We start from the raw sequence: 19,527 nt of genomic DNA, 5'->3' as shown, positions 1-19,527 counted from the left end.
TGCAGTGAAACACCACCTGCAATAAATTCATCCAAGTTGTTCATCAGGGTGAAGAACCTGAAACCACTCGGACGCTCACCTTCACCCTGTGGTGAACAGGAGAAGTACCTCTTCCTCTGAACCACGATTAACTCCACTTCCCCTGCTTCTATTAACCAAAACCTTAGCTTGTCCCACTACAACATGTAAAAGTTGCCACTTCTCTGCCTGCTGCCTCTTGTCCCCAGCACCCCAGATACAAACCCTTTCCCTCCACTTGTCACTGCCGGGGAGAATGTGGTTCTCTGGGGTAGAGACAGAGACGGGACCGAGACAAAGGAAGTGAGAGAGAATATGGCTTGGAGAGCTTCAAAAGCACCTGAAGTCTTTGACGAGAGACAGAGAGAGAGAGAGAGAGAGAGAGAGAGAGAGAGGAGAGAGAGAGGAGAGAAGAGAGAGAGAGAGAGAGAGAGAGAGAGAGAGAGAGAGAGAGAGAGAAGCAGAGAGAGAGAGAGAGAGAAGCAGAGAGAGAGAGAGAAGCAGAGAGAGAGAGAGAGAGAGAGAGAGAGAGAGAGAAGCAGAGAGAGAGAGAGAGAGAAGCAGAGAGAGAGAGAGAGAGAAGCAGAGAGAGGAGAGAAGCAGAGAGAGAGAGAGAGAGAGAGAGAGAGAGAGAGAGAGAGAGAGAAGCAGAGAGAGAGAGAGAGAGAGAAGCAAGAGAGAGAGAGAGAGAGAGAGAGAGAGAGAGAGAGAGAGAAGCAGAGAGAGAGAAACAGAGAGAGAAGCAGAGAGAGAGAAGCAGAGAGAGAGAGAGAGAGAGAGAGAGAAGAGAGAGAGAGAGAGAGAGAGAGAGAGAGAGAGAGAAGCAGAGAGAGAGGAGAGAGAGAGAGAAGCAGAGAGAGAGAGAGGAGGAGAGAGAGAAGCAGAGAGAGAGAGAGAGAGACAGAGGTCATCTACGTATATGACTATATGTAGATGGGTCAACAGTGTAAGTGTGTGTATGTTTTTCTACATGCACATCGTTCCATTGGTGTCTATCTAGCTAGCTAGCTCAGCAGGTAGCTATCTTGTAGTTTTTGTGTGGATATAGGTCATCATCCTATGTAGTCACATGTGAAAACAAACATTTCAAAACCTCTACCTTTCCAATTCCAACGCTGTCACTAGAAATACATTTTTCCTGTGAGCAAACAAGCCGCTGCTAGAAGTACCATAAAAGGCAAGTCAAGGGTGTTGTTGTGTAAGTGCGGAGCTCGCTGCAGTGTCCTGGTCTTTGGGCAGGCTGGATAATAAGGACCCTGGGCCATCTCCTCTCTCTAACAAAAAGCCAAACTGTTCGTGAGAGGAACGACCAAACGGAGGGAGGCAAGAAGATTACACACCGGCTTTATTGGCACCTCCAAATGACTCAACAACAAACTACTCACCAGCTGGTAAAATTACCCACCATTGTCACGAAAGGTCCAAAACCCATCCATCCTTCACACCGCAACCTTCACCCCCGCCACCCCGTCACCCCTGCCCCAGGTTCGCTCCAGCGGGGTTATAAATAGTCGAAGGTAGATTGAAAATAGTTTTGAAGGTTGGAAAAGTAAAAGTAAAAAAACCCCAAAAATGAGCAGTCTGGCTGCTGTCAGAATAGATAAAGCCACGGCGGGCTTCAAACCCGAGGAACGTGGAGCAGAGTAGATTAATACTACGAAATCGGGGTAATAACTTTAACACATGACATCTTGCCACTTTCCATCACGTACACAACTTCAAAGCGGGGAAATGTATTTATTGATGGGCCCATAATTCAGTACTCTCCAGAGCAGCTCGGGTTTCATTGGACAAGGGCAGAGAGAATAGAAACCAGATGAGAGGCGGCGTAGCCTCCACATCTCCGGCCTGGGCTCTCACTGCAGGCCGGCAGGTTGCCGTATCGGAATCCTGATACGGGATCGCTTCGTCCGCACCGGACCTTGGGGAAAACAGGGAAAAAAGACAGTTTTCCACAACATCTACTGCGAAATGTTCCCCTTTCCTGGAACTGGACAACACCGCCGCGCTCCGCACAAAGCACGGACGTGAACTCGGTCATGAGGAAACCTCAAGTCACAAACACTTTTTCGCCTTGAGGTCTTTCTTTGGTCGATGAATCTGGTTTTAAATCCAAGTCTGGTCCAACAGCGACAAACTAACGGGCCTAGTTATGTCTGTTTTCAAATGTTTTTTAAAAAAAGGTCCATTCAGCAAGATCTCTCGGAGAAGCCTAATGTGAAACAAACCCGCTTTTCTTTTTTCGCAGTACTTCTCAGTTGTTGAAGTGCCTGTTAACAGTTTGTTAGCTAGCGGAGTTAAACGTGCAGGGCTTCCAACACATTAAGTAAGGTGCATGAGTGGGAAGTGGGCAGCGGGGGCCTGTGAGCGCCGGCCGTCCCATCTCACTCTGCACATGCCAAAGGGATTTCCACAAAGCAAACACTGGTTAGCCGGGCTATTTAGTGTGGAGAGCCACCACAGCCGACAAGTCCGCTTCCAAAATACCCCTGCCAGCCCTGCCAGATAGGTCAAGTCAACAGTTGGTCTGACAGACAGACAGAGAGAGAGTGTGTGTGTGTGTGTGTGTGTGTGTGTGTGTGTGTGTGCAGTGCATGTGTGTAATTCATATGATTCTGCTTGGCACCATGAAAGCAATAGCTGCAGCGATGAATCATACGCTGGCAGAAGGCCAAACTGGTGCAGGGGTGGGGGTGGAGGGTGGAGGGGGTCTCAGCCTGCTTTTGGGATGAATGCGGTTTGAATAGCTGGGTTGAGCACACACACACACACACACACACACACACACACACACACACACACACACACACACACAGAGAGCCGTGGGAGGAGGAGGAGGAGGAGGAGGAGGAGGAGGAGGAGGAGGAGGAGGAGGCACGCGGGGGTCGGATGTTTCCCTATCAGTTACAGCGGCTGCTGGGGCCCCGGAATCAGAGATCTGCCATGATTCACTCCTGCCACGGGTGACTCATGCTCTTGTTCACGTTGCTATATGGATCGCACAAATCCTGTGGACAGCTTTGTGTGTCTGGGGGCAGAAACAACAACTAACACGCCTGCTCTTCTTCTGTGGTGGCTCGGACGTATTTCATTAATATCCCCAATCCCTCCATTCCAGGTCTGTGTTACCTGCCCACGTTTAAATGGATGTCCAGAGGTCAGGAAACACGTCTGCTGTCCAGCAACACGTCTTTGTTGTTTCACCTCAGCAACATGGCTTCTTCCCCCAGCCCACAGCACTGCAACACAAAGACACACACACACTACAGAAACTACAACAACACACATATACCCACACTACAGAAACTACAACAACACACACACACACACACTACAGAAACTACAACAACACACACACACACACACTACAGAAACTACAAGAACCCACACTACAGAAACTACAACAACACACATACCCACACTACAGAAACTACAACAACACACACAAACACACTACAGAAACTACAAGAACACACATACCCACACTACAGAAACTACAAGAACCCACACTACAGAAACTACAACAACACACATATATCCACACTACAGAAACTACAACAACACACATACCCACACTACAGAAACTATAAGAACACACATACCCACACTACAGAAACTACAACAACACACATACCCACACTACAGAAACTACAACAACACACACACCCACACTACAGAAACTACAACAACACACATACCCACACTACAGAAACTACAAGAACACATATACCCACACTACAGAAACTACAACACACACACATACCCACACTACAAAAACTACAACAACACACACACCCACACTACAGAAACTACAACAACACACATATATCCACACTACAGAAACTACAACACACATACCCACACTACAGAAACTACAACAACACACATACCCACACTACAGAAACTACAACAACACACATACCCACACTACAGAAACTACAACAACACACATATATCCACACTACAGAAACTACAACAACACACATACCCACACTACAGAAACTACAAGAACACACATACCCACACTACAGAAACTACAACAACACACACACCCACACTACAGAAACTACAACAACACACATACCCACACTACAGAAACTACAAGAACACACACACCCACACTACAGAAACTACAACACACACACATACCCACACTACAAAAACTACAACAACACACACACCCACACTACAGAAACTACAACAACACACATATATCCACACTACAGAAACTACAACACACATACCCACACTACAGAAACTACAACAACACACATACCCACACTACAGAAACTACAACAACACACATACCCACACTACAGAAACTATAAGAACACAGATATATCCACACTACAGAAACTACAACAACACACACATACCCACACTACAGAAACTACAACAACACACATACCCACACTACAGAAACTACAACAACACACACACACACACTACAGAAACTATAAGAACACACATACCCACACTACAGAAACTACAACAACACACATACCCACACTACAGAAACTACAACAACACACATATATCCACACTACAGAAACTACAACAACACACATATATCCACACTACAGAAACTACAACAACACACATATATCCACACTACAGAAACTACAACAACACACACACCCACACTACAGAAACTACAAGAACCCACACTACAGAAACTACAAGAACACACACACACACACTACAGAAACTACAACACACACACATACCCACACTACAAAAACTACAACAACACACACACCCACACTACAAAAACTACAAGAACACACACACCCACACTACAGAAACTACAAGAACCCACACTACAAAAACTACAAGAACACACACTACAGAAACTACAAGAACACACACACCCACACTACAAAAACTACAAGAACACACATACCCACACTACAGAAACTACAACAACCCACACTACAAAAACTACAAGAACACACACTACAGAAACTACAAGAACACACATATCCACACTACAGAAACTACAAGAACACACATATCCACACTACAGAAACTACAACACACACACCCACACTACAGAAACTACAAGAACACACATACCCACACTACAGAAACTACAACAACCCACACTACAAAAACTACAAGAACACACACTACAGAAACTACAAGAACACACACACCCACACTACAAAAACTACAACAACACACATACCCACACTACAGAAACTACAAGAACACATATACCCACACTACAGAAACTACAAGAACACACATACCCACACTACAAAAACTACAAGAACACACATACCCACACTACAGAAACTACAAGAACACACATACCCACACTACAGAAACTACAAGAACACATATACCCACACTACAGAAACTACAACAACACACACACACACACTACAGAAACTACAAGAACCCACACTACAAAAACTATAAGAACACACATACCCACACTACAGAAACTACAAGAACACACATACCCACACTACAAAAACTACAAGATCACCCCCAATACCCACACTACAGAAACTACAAGAACACACATACCCACACTACAGAAACTACAAGAACACACATACCCACACTACAGAAACTACAAGAACACACATACCCACACTACAGAAACTACAAGAACACATATACCCACACTACAGAAACTACAAGAACACACATACCCACACTACAGAAACTACAAGAACCCACACTACAAAAACTATAAGAACACACATACCCACACTACAGAAACTACAAGAACACATATACCCACACTACAGAAACTACAAGAACACACATACCCACACTACAAAAACTACAAGAACACACATACCCACACTACAGAAACTACAAGAACACACATACCCACACTACAAAAACTACAAGAACACACATACCCACACTACAGAAACTACAAGAACACACATACCCACACTACAGAAACTACAAGAACACACATACCCACACTACAGAAACTACAAGAACACACATACCCACACTACAGAAACTACAAGAACACACATACCCACACTACAAAAACTATAAGAACACACATACCCACACTACAAAAACTACAAGAACACACATACCCACACTACAGAAACTATAAGAACACACATACCCACACTACAAAAACTACAAGAACACACATACCCACACTACAGAAACTACAAGAACACACATACCCACACTACAAAAACTACAAGAACACACATACCCACACTACAGAAACTACAAGAACACACATACCCACACTACAAAAACTACAAGAACACACACTACAGAAACTACAAGAACACACACACCCACACTACAAAAACTACAAGAACACATATATCCACACTACAGAAACTACAACACACACACCCACACTACAGAAACTACAAGAACACACATACCCACACTGCAGAAACTACAACAACCCACACTACAAAAACTACAAGAACACACACTACAGAAACTACAAGAACACACACACCCACACTACAAAAACTACAACAACACACATACCCACACTACAGAAACTACAAGAACCCACACTACAGAAACTACAAGAACACATATACCCACACTACAGAAACTACAAGAACACACATACCCACACTACAGAAACTACAAGAACCCACACTACAAAAACTACAAGAACACACATACCCACACTACAGAAACTACAAGAACCCACACTACAAAAACTACAAGAACACACATACCCACACTACAGAAACTACAAGAACACACATACCCACACTACAAAAACTACAAGAACACACATACCCACACTACAGAAACTACAAGAACACACATACCCACACTACAAAAACTATAAGAACACACATACCCACACTACAGAAACAACAAGAACACACATACCCACACTACAGAAACTACAAGAACACACATACCCACACTACAGAAACTACAAGAACACACATACCCACACTACAGAAACTACAAGAACACACATACCCACACTACAAAAACTACAAGAACACACATACCCACACTACAAAAACTATAAGAACACACACACCCACACTACAGAAACTACAAGAACACATATACCCACACTACAGAAACTATAAGAACACACATACCCACACTACAAAAACTATAAGAACACACACACCCACACTACAGAAACTACAAGAACACACACACCCACACTACAGAAACTATAAGAACACACATACCCACACTACAGAAACTACAAGAACACACATACCCACACTACAGAAACTACAAGAACCCACACTACAAAAACTATAAGAACACACACACCCACACTACAGAAACTACAAGAACACACACACCCACACTACAGAAACTACAAGAACACATATACCCACACTACAGAAACTATAAGAACACACACACCCACACTACAGAAACTACAAGAACCCACACTACAAAAACTATAAGAACACACACACCCACACTACAGAAACTACAAGAACACACACACCCACACTACAGAAACTATAAGAACACACATACCCACACTACAGAAACTATAAGAACACACACACCCACACTACAGAAACTATAAGAACACACATACCCACACTACAAAAACTACAAGAACACACATACCCACACTACAGAAACTACAAGAACACACATACCCACACTACAAAAACTACAAGAACACACATACCCACACTACAGAAACTACAAGAACACACATACCCACACTACAGAAACTACAAGAACACACATACCCACACTACAAAAACTACAAGAACACACACTACAGAAACTACAAGAACACACACACCCACACTACAAAAACTACAAGAACACATATATCCACACTACAGAAACTACAACACACACACCCACACTACAGAAACTACAAGAACACACATACCCACACTACAGAAACTACAACAACCCACACTACAAAAACTACAAGAACACACACTACAGAAACTACAAGAACACACACACCCACACTACAAAAACTACAACAACACACATACCCACACTACAGAAACTACAAGAACCCACACTACAGAAACTACAAGAACACATATACCCACACTACAGAAACTACAAGAACACACATACCCACACTACAGAAACTACAAGAACCCACACTACAAAAACTACAAGAACACACATACCCACACTACAGAAACTACAAGAACCCACACTACAAAAACTACAAGAACACACATACCCACACTACAGAAACTACAAGAACACACATACCCACACTACAAAAACTACAAGAACACACATACCCACACTACAGAAACTACAAGAACACACATACCCACACTACAAAAACTATAAGAACACACATACCCACACTACAGAAACAACAAGAACACACATACCCACACTACAGAAACTACAAGAACACACATACCCACACTACAAAAACTACAAGAACAAACATACCCACACTACAGAAACTACAAGAACACACACACCCACACTACAGAAACTACAAGAACACACACACCCACACTACAGAAACTATAAGAACACACACACCCACACTACAGAAACTACAAGAACACACACACCCACACTACAGAAACTACAAGAACACATATACCCACACTACAGAAACTACAAGAACACATATACCCACACTACAGAAACTATAAGAACACACACACCCACACTACAGAAACTACAAGAACACACACACCCACACTACAGAAACTACAAGAACACATATACCCACACTACAGAAACTACAAGAACACACATACCCACACTACAGAAACTACAAGAACACACATACCCACACTACAGAAACTACAAGAACACACATACCCACACTACAAAAACTATAAGAACACACACACCCACACTACAGAAACTACAAGAACACATATACCCACACTACAAAAACTACAAGAACACACATACCCACACTACAGAAACTACAAGAACACACATACCCACACTACAGAAACTACAAGAACACACACTACAAAAACTACAAGAACACACACACCCACACTACAGAAACTACAAGAACACACATACCCACACTACAAAAACTACAAGAACACACACACCCACACTACAGAAACTACAAGAACACACATACCCACACTACAGAAACTACAAGAACACACATACCCACACTACAAAAACTACAAGAACACACATACCCACACTACAAAAACTACAAGAACACACATACCCACACTACAAAAACTACAAGATCACCCCCAATACCCACACTACAAAAACTACAAGAACACACATACCCACACTACAGAAACTACAAGAACACACATACCCACACTACAGAAACTACAAGAACACACATACCCACACTACAAAAACTACAAGAACACACATACCCACACTACAAAAACTACAAGAACACACATACCCACACTACAAAAACTACAAGAACACACATACCCACACTACAGAAACTACAAGAACACACACAACCACACTACAAAAACTACAAGAACACACATACCCACACTACAGAAACTACAAGAACCCACACTACAAAAACTACAAGAACACACACACCCACACTACAGAAACTACAAGAACACACATACCCACACTACAGAAACTACAAGAACACACATACCCACACTACAAAAACTACAAGAACACACATACCCACACTACAAAAACTACAAGAACACACATACCCACACTACAAAAACTACAAGATCACCCCCAATACCCACACTACAAAAACTACAAGAACACACATACCCACACTACAGAAACTACAAGAACACACATACCCACACTACAGAAACTACAAGAACACACATACCCACACTACAAAAACTACAAGAACACACATACCCACACTACAAAAACTACAAGAACCCACACTACAGAAACTACAAGAACCCACACTACAGAAACTACAAGAACACATATACCCACACTACAGAAACTACAAGAACCCACACTACAAAAACTACAAGAACACACATACCCACACTACAGAAACTACAAGAACACACATACCCACACTACAGAAACTACAAGAACACACATACCCACACTACAAAAACTATAAGAACACACATACCCACACTACAGAAACTACAAGAACACACATACCCACACTACAGAAACTACAAGAACACACATACCCACACTACAGAAACTACAAGAACACACATACCCACACTACAGAAACTGCAAGAACACACATACCCACACTACAGAAACTACAAGAACACACATACCCACACTACAGAAACTACAAGAACCCACACTACAAAAACTATAAGAACACACACACCCACACTACAGAAACTACAAGAACACATATACCCACACTACAGAAACTATAAGAACACACACACCCACACTACAGAAACTACAAGAACACACACACCCACACTACAGAAACTACAAGAACACATATACCCACACTACAGAAACTACAAGAACACACATACCCACACTACAAAAACTACAAGAACACACATACCCACACTACAGAAACTACAAGAACACACATACCCACACTACAGAAACTACAAGAACACACACTACAAAAACTACAAGAACACACACACCCACACTACAGAAACTACAAGAACACACATACCCACACTACAAAAACTACAAGAACACACATACCCACACTACAAAAACTACAAGAACACACATACCCACACTACAAAAACTACAAGATCACCCCCAATACCCACACTACAAAAACTACAAGAACACACATACCCACACTACAGAAACTACAAGAACACACATACCCACACTACAGAAACTACAAGAACACACATACCCACACTACAAAAACTACAAGAACACACATACCCACACTACAAAAACTACAAGATCACCCCCAATACCCACACTACAAAAACTACAAGAACACACATACCCACACTACAGAAACTACAAGAACACACATACCCACACTACAGAAACTACAAGAACACACATACCCACACTACAAAAACTACAAGAACACACATACCCACACTACAAAAACTACAAGAACACACATACCCACACTACAAAAACTACAAGAACACACATACCCACACTACAAAAACTACAAGAAACACATACCCACACTACAAAAACTACAAGAACACACATACCCACACTACAGAAACTACAAGAACACACACACCCACACTACAAAAACTACAAGAACACACATACCCACACTACAGAAACTACAAGAACCCACACTACAAAAACTACAAGAACACACACACCCACACTACAGAAACTACAAGAACACACATACCCACACTACAGAAACTACAAGAACACACATACCCACACTACAAAACCTACAAGAACACACATACCCACACTACAAAAACTACAAGAACACACATACCCACACTACAAAAACTACAAGATCACCCCCAATACCCACACTACAAAAACTACAAGAACACACATACCCACACTACAGAAACTACAAGAACACACATACCCACACTACAGAAACTACAAGAACACACATACCCACACTACAAAAACTACAAGAACACACATACCCACACTACAAAAACTACAAGAACCCACACTAGAGAAACTACAAGAACACACATACCCACACTACAAAAACTACAAGAACACACATACCCACACTACAAAAACTACAAGAACACACATACCCACACTACAAAAACTACAAGAACACACATACCCACACTACAAAAACTACAAGAACAAACATACCCACACTACAAAAACTACAAGAACACACATACCCACACTACAAAAACTACAAGAACACACATACCCACACTACAAAAACTACAAGAACCCACACTACAAAAACTATAAGAACCCATATACCCACACAACAAAAACTACAAGAACACACATACCCACACTACAAAAACTATAAGAACACATATACCCACGCTACAAAAACTACAAGAACCCACACTACAGAAACTACAAGAACACACATACCCACACTACAAAAACTACAAGAACACACATACCCACACTACAAAAACTACAAGAACACACATACCCACACTACAAAAACTACAAGAACACACATACCCACACTACAAAAACTACAAGAACACACATACCCACACTACAAAAACTATAAGAACACATATACCCACACTACAAAAACTACAAGAACACACATACCCACACTACAAAAACTACAAGAACACACATACCCACACTACAAAAACTACAAGAACACACATACCCACACTACAAAAACTATAAGAACACACATACCCACACTACAAAAACTACAAGAACACACACACCCACACTACAAAAACTACAAGAACACACATACCCACACTACAAAAACTACAAGAACACACATACCCACACTACAAAAACTATAAGAACACACATACCCACACTACAAACACTACAAGAACACACATACCCACACTACAAAAACTACAAGAACACACACACCCACACTACAAAAACTACAAGAACACACACACCCACACTACAAAAACTACAAGAACACATATATCCACACTACAAAAACTACAAGAACACACACACCCACACTACAAAAACTATAAGAACACACATACCCACACTACAAAAACTACAAGAACACACATACCCACACTACAAAAACTACAAGAACACACACACCCACACTACAAAAACTACAAGAACACACACACCCACATTACAAAAACTACAAGAACACATATATCCACACTACAAAAACTACAAGAACCCACATACCCACACTACAAACACTACAAGAACACACATACCCACACTACAAAAACTATAAGAACACACATACCCACACTACAAAAACTACAAGAACACACATACCCACACTACAAAAACTATAAGAACACACATACCCACACTACAAAAACTATAAGAACACATATATCCACACTACAAAAACTACAAGGACACACATACCCACACTACAAAAACTACAAGAACACATATATCCACACTACAAAAACTACAAGAACACATATATCCACACTGCAAAAACTACAAGAACACATATATCCACATTACAAAAACTACAAGAACACACATACCCACACTACAAAAACTACAAGAACACACATACCCACACTACAAAAACTACAAGAACACATACATCCAAATTACAAAAAACTACAAAAACTACAAGAACACATCCAAATTACAAAAAACTACAAAAACTACAAGAACACATCCAAATTACAAAAAACTACAAAAACTACAAGAACACATATATCCAAACTACAAAAAACCGATAAAAACTACAAGAACACATATATCCAAATTACAAAAAACTATAAGAACTACAAGAACATATATATATCCAAACTACAAGAACTATAAGAACTACAAGACCACATATATCCAAACTACGAAAAACTACAAGAACACATATATCCAAACTACAAGAACTATAAGAACTACAAGAACAAATATATCCAAACTACAAAAAAACTACAAAAACTACAAGAACACACATATCCAAACTACAAAAAACTACAAAAACTAAAAGCAAACATATATCCAAACTACAAAAAAACTACAAAATACATATATCCAAACTACAAAAAAATACAAAAACTACAAGAACACATATATCCAAACTACAAAAAACTATAAAAACTACAAGAACACATATATCCAAATTACAAAAAACTACAAAAACTACAAGAACACACATATCCAAACTACAAAAACTACAAGAACACATATATCCAAACTACAAAAAACTATAAAAACTACCAAGAACACATATATCCAAATTACAAAAAACTACAAAAACTACAAGAACACATCCAATTTACAAAAAACTATAAAAACTACAAGAACACATATATCCAAACTACAAAAAACTATAAAAACTACAAGAACACATATCCAAACTACAAAAAACCTACAAGAACACATATACAAACTACAAAAAACAATAAAAACTACAAGAACACATAAATCCAAACTACAAAAAACTACAAAAACTACAAGAACACATATATCCAAACTACAAAAAAACTATAAAAACTACAAGAACACATATATCCAAACTACAAAAAACTACAAAAACTAAAAGCAAACATGTATCTAAACTACAAAAAAAACACAACACATATATCCAAACTACAAAAAAACTACAAAAACTACAAGAACACACATATCCAAACTACAAAAAACTACAATAACTAAAAGCAAACATATATCCAAACTACAAAAAAACTATAAAAAAAACTACAACACATATATCCAAACTACAAAAAACTACACAAACACACATATCCAAACTACACAAAAAAACTAAAAAAACACATATATCCAACCTACAAAAAACCTACAAAAACTACAAGAACACAAACCCAAACTACAAAAAACTACAAAATCTAAAAAAACACAAATATCCAAACTACAAAAAATCTACAAAAACTACAAGAACACACACATCCCAACTATAAAAAAACTACAAGAACACATATGTCCAAACTACAAAAAACTATAAAAACTACAAGAACACATATATCCAAACTACAAAAAAACTACAAGAACACATCCAAAGGAGTTGAATCAAGTGCAACTGGACTTGGTATATATCCGTGAAGACGTTTGGCCTCTCATCCAAGAGGCTTCCTCAGTTCGTGCCTTTCTGACTAGACCAAGCTAGTCTGACTGGCTGCTGATGAGACTCAGTATTCATCCTCTAGGAGTCGTGGTCAGAGCTATAGATGTCCATGGCTCTTTGTGTCCCGATGTTTACCAACGCCCGTCGCTAACAAAGCCATAGATATGAGTGGCTCTTTTGTGTACCGATGTTTGGCCGCGCCCGTCGTTATCGGAGCTATTGGTTTGCATTTGTTTAGCAGCGACGGTGGTTGGGGGTGTTAGTTTCGACTTCATTATTCAGTGGTCATGAGAGTGGTTGGAGCCGTTAGTGAGCGACTGTTGTTCTTGGAGGCTAGGCTTCTTGAGTCTCCTGGGTAGAGATGAAAGGACGGCATTGTAAGTGGGAGATAGGTGGTGTCGCAGACCTCCTCCTCTGTTGAGGGATGGTTTTTCCAGTTTCACATAGATGGCTTCCTTCACCCCTCTTTCAAACCATCTATCTTCTCTGTCCAAAATGTGTACGTTGCTGTCCTGGAAGGAGTGTGTCTTCTCCTTTAGGTGTAGACAGACTGCTGAGTCTTGTCCTGAGGAGTTTGGCCTTCTGTGTTGGGCCATCCGTTTGTGTAGTGGTTGTTTGGTTTCTCCTATGTATAGGTCAGTGCAGTCCTCATTGCATTGTACAGCATACACCAGATTGCTGTTCCGGGTGTGTGGTACCGGTCTTTGGGATGAACCAGTCTTTGTCGGAGTGTGTTGCTGGGTTTGAAGTATACCGGGATGCGGTGTTTGTTGAAAATTCTCCTGAGTTTCTCGGAGACCCCAGAAACATACAGGATGACTGTGCTCTTCCTTCTGTTCCTTTTCCCCTCGTCGCTCACCCAGTTGGTCTTTCTGGAACCTGTTGCAGTTTTCACAAAGGTCCAACTGGGGTAGTCGCAGGTTTTTAAAGCTCCCCTCAGGTGTTTGTGTTCTTCTCGTTGGGCCTGACTGCTGCTGGGCACATTGTCAGCTCTGTGTTGCAGAGTTCTGATGACGCTCAGTTTGTGTTCCAGAGGCTGGTGTGAGTCCAAAAGTAGATATTGGTCTGTGTGTGTAGGTTTCCTGTAAACTCCAATGTGGAGGCTGCTGTCTTCCCCAATGTGGACGTCACAGTCCAAGAAGGGCAAACTGTTGTTCTTTTCGTCTTCCCTTGTGAACTTACTGTTCTTGTCCACTGAGTTGATGTGTTTGGTAAAGGCTTGAACCTCTTGTGTTTGGATTTTGACCCATGTGTCCTCCACATATCTGAACCAGTGGCTCGGAGGTGTTCCTCTGAAGGAGTTCAGGGCCCTGTGTTCTACCTCTTCCATATATAAGTTGGCCACAATGGGCGATACTGGCGAGCTCATTGGACAGCCATGTTTCTGTCTGTAAAACTGGCCCCTGAATTGGAAATATGTAGCGTTCAGGCAAAGGTCCAGTAGTTTGCAAATCTGGTCTGGGCTGAGGTTGGTCCTATTGTGGAGGGTGTCGTCCCGTAGCAAACGTTGCCTCACAGTTTCCAAAGCCTCCGTGGTTGGGATGCAGGTGAATAACGAGGTCGATGGGCACAGCTGGACATCGGAGCACAGGAGAGCCACGCATATCAATAGCTCCGATAACGAGGGGCGCAGCCAAACATCGGTACACAAAAGAGCCACTCATATCTATGGCGTAACAATATCTGTTAGCGACGGGCGTTGGTAAACATCGGGACACAAAGAGCCACGGACATCTATAGCTCTGATAACAACTCCAAAGAGGATAAATTCTGAGTCTCATCAGCAGCCAGTCAGACTAGCTTGGTCTAGTCAGAAACGCACGAACTGAGGAAGCCTCTTGGATGAGAGGCCAAACGTCTTCACAGATATATACAAAGTCCAGTTGCACTTGATTCAACTCCTTTGGATAATCATGACCTGGATGAATGAGAACATTTACAGACACTACAAGAAAACATATATCCAAACTACAAAAAACTACAAGAACACACATATTCAAACTACAAAAAACTACAAAAACTAAAATAACACATATATCCAAACTACAAAAAAACTACAAGAACACATATATCCAAACTACAAAAAAACTACAAAATCTACAAAAACACAAATATCCAAACTACAAAAATACTACCAAAACTACAGGAACACACATATCAAAACTACAAAAACTACAAGAACACATATATTCAAACTACAAAAAACTACAAAAACTACAAGAACACACATCCAAACTACAAAAACACATAGTCTTTATCCATCCATCCATTATCCGAACCATTTATCCTGCTCTCAGGGTTGCGAGGACGCTGGCTATATCCAATATATCGGAAAAAAAAATTCACTGTCCAAGAGAGCGAACGCCAGGATGACTCAGAACTGCCAGTCTGTATGGGCTAGCAGTTAGCTTAGCCTGCCCTGCTTCCGCGTCCTGTCAGACCGCCCTCAGTGGTTCCTCTTCAGCCGCAGCTCCAGGCAGGGCCTTGGTCTCTCGGCCCACCAGACGCAGCAGACCAACCTCTCCCAGCTGATCCAGTGCCAGCTCTCCCAGCCAGACACCCTCGACACACCTCCCCGCACTCCTCACGATGACACTAAAAACACAGTCAATGCCAGCTGAGGCCGCTGCCAGGTCGCCCTCGGTTTTATCAGAACTGTTGGTCTGCATGGGCTAGCAGTTAGCTTAGCCTGCCCCGCTATTCTATTACTAAATAGCTATGTTGTGGAAGATTGTCGTTTTCATTTAAATTGCTGACTCCTAGGGGGATACTGGAAACTGCATCGGTGTCTAAACCCCAGGGCTGTTGTGTCAGCACCTTCTCCACCGCCATACAAAAAACAATCGGGTTGAACCTGAGTTTTACTTACCGGTGTTGTTCTATCTGTTGGTAAAGGTCCATCTACCAGCTTGTCTGCCATATCTGCTTGTTTGGCACAACTTCACCTTTTCTTCAAACTGTATAGCCAAAAGATATGAAGATATAAAACACTTAAGAGCTCATCATTTTTCCCGGCAAAGTCCTATCCAACAAAACCCCAGAAATTGACAACTACAAAAGCGTTCATGATTTGGAAATTCACCATTACTGTACCGAAGCTAACGTCTCAAACACACCAGCAATAGGAAGTATCAAAAGGGACTTGTATTGAACTGCAGCTTTAAATTGAACGATCCTTCTTGTCTTCCGGTGTGGGAAGATGGCGGCGCGAATTCACTTTTGCAGTGGCCTCACCCAGTACCGTCCATGCAGTGTCTTTGTCCACATCTACGTCTAAGTTTTGTCTTCGTTTGATGGCTGGGGGTGCTGGTGCTGGATCAGCTGGGAGAGCGGGGCAGGCTAAGCTAACTGCTAGCCCATGCAGACCGGCAGTTTCGCTAACACCGAGGGCGGTCTGGCGGCGGCCTCACCTGGCGTTGACTGTGGTATTTTTGATGTCATTGTGAAGAGTGCGGGGAGGTGTGTCGAGGGTGTCTGGCTGGTACAGCTGGCGCTGGATCGGCTGGGAGAGCTTGGCCTGCTTCATCCGGTGGGCCCGGGGACCACGGCCCCTGCCTGGAGCTGCGCCCGAGGAGGAAACGCCAAGGGTGGTCAGACAGGACGCGGAAGCGGGGCAGGCTAAGCTAACTGCTAGCCCAGCATTCGTTCCCTTGGAGAGTGAAGTTTTGTTTAGTGTGGATATGTGTGGTAGTTTGAGGATGTGTGTTCTTGTAGTTGTTGGATGTGTTGTTGTCTTTGTGTTGTACTGCTGTGGGCTGGGGGAAACGGCATTTCGTTTCATTTTATGTACACTTGTGCATGAAGTGAAATGACAAATGAAGTGTTCCCTATTCCTGATACTGTGTTTAATGAGAGGGTTGACCTGGTTCAGCTAAAGAGCCACGCTAATACCTATCAGCTACTTCTGCATTTAGCCAGATGCCAGGTTTACACGTGCATCTGCATTACATGTGCAACAAACTCCATGTTCAACAAGTCAGATGGTGCACCGTGACATGGATTAAAGGTTTCTATTTTCAGAGCTGCATGCACGATGCCGTGGGCCTCCCGTAATGTGTTCAAGCCTGCAATACATCTGCACTGCTAGAGGGAAAGGTGTGTGTACATCAAATTGGATGCCGGCACAATGCTGAGACCTTCATGGTCGTGAGTTCAAGCCTCGTGACTTTGATGTTGGTCTGTGCCAACGTGTTATTAGCAGCTGAAATATTTGGTGGAAACATTGCACAGATGAGTTTTTCTCCTCTACATGAACTGCTGGGTGAACAGGGTCACAAGAGGTATGATCCACACATCACGCTTAACACAAGTCCAACCCCCTGTTTGAATTAATCAATGTCATTATCTTGGCAGTCCAAAGTTAGGTTGAAGAAATATTATGACTTTCAGTTTGTAGTTTTTTTTTTGACGATGTTGCCTCTAAAACTAAAATAGGGTGAAGAACCAGATAAGAGCCAGTCCGAAGACTTTAACCCAGTCACAAGCTTTATTGTGTAATATTAGTATTAGGAGTGCCTTTTTTTATCCTCAGAAGTATAATGTGATTTGTTATATCTGTTTTAGCGCCTCCTCTCTGAATACAGACAATTCTCAGCAGGTTGAGTTCACATGCTAGCTAGCATGCTAACTAGCATGGTGTTGCTACGCAACTATTCAAAAACAGACCAACTGACAGAGTGATGATGACAAGTCATTGACTATCCAATCAAATCAGAGATGATCAGAGATGATGTAATTTATTACCAGAGCTGATTCGTTTCTGAAACGGTTTAATTACATCAGGTAACGAAATTTCCCTATGCCAGATTCTACTACTACTACTAGTACTACTACTACTACTAGTACTACTAGCACTACTACTACTACTACTACTACTACTACTACTACTACTACTACTACTTTCGGCTGCTCCCGTTAGGGGGCGCCACAGCAGATCATCCGTTTCCATCTCTTCCTGTCCTCTGCATCTTCCT

General features: G+C 41.8%; 1 long non-coding RNA gene across 1 annotated transcript in view; it reads right to left on the bottom strand.

Moving 5' to 3' along the window:
- LOC130119143 (uncharacterized) overlaps positions 1 to 17,438 on the bottom strand; it is a 45,766-nt gene extending 28,328 nt beyond the window's left edge. Inside the window, exon 1 of the long non-coding RNA XR_008810827.1 lies at positions 17,424 to 17,438. This is a non-coding gene — a long non-coding RNA (uncharacterized LOC130119143). The remainder of the gene's footprint in view (positions 1 to 17,423) is intronic.
- Between the last annotated feature and the right edge of the window lie 2,089 nt (positions 17,439 to 19,527).

This window comes from Lampris incognitus, chromosome 1, assembly GCF_029633865.1.
Source record: "Lampris incognitus isolate fLamInc1 chromosome 1, fLamInc1.hap2, whole genome shotgun sequence".
Classification (NCBI taxonomy): domain Eukaryota; kingdom Metazoa; phylum Chordata; class Actinopteri; order Lampriformes; family Lampridae; genus Lampris; species Lampris incognitus.
The sequence above is the reverse complement of the archived record's forward strand: the minus strand, read 5'-3'. Positions and strand labels throughout refer to the sequence as shown.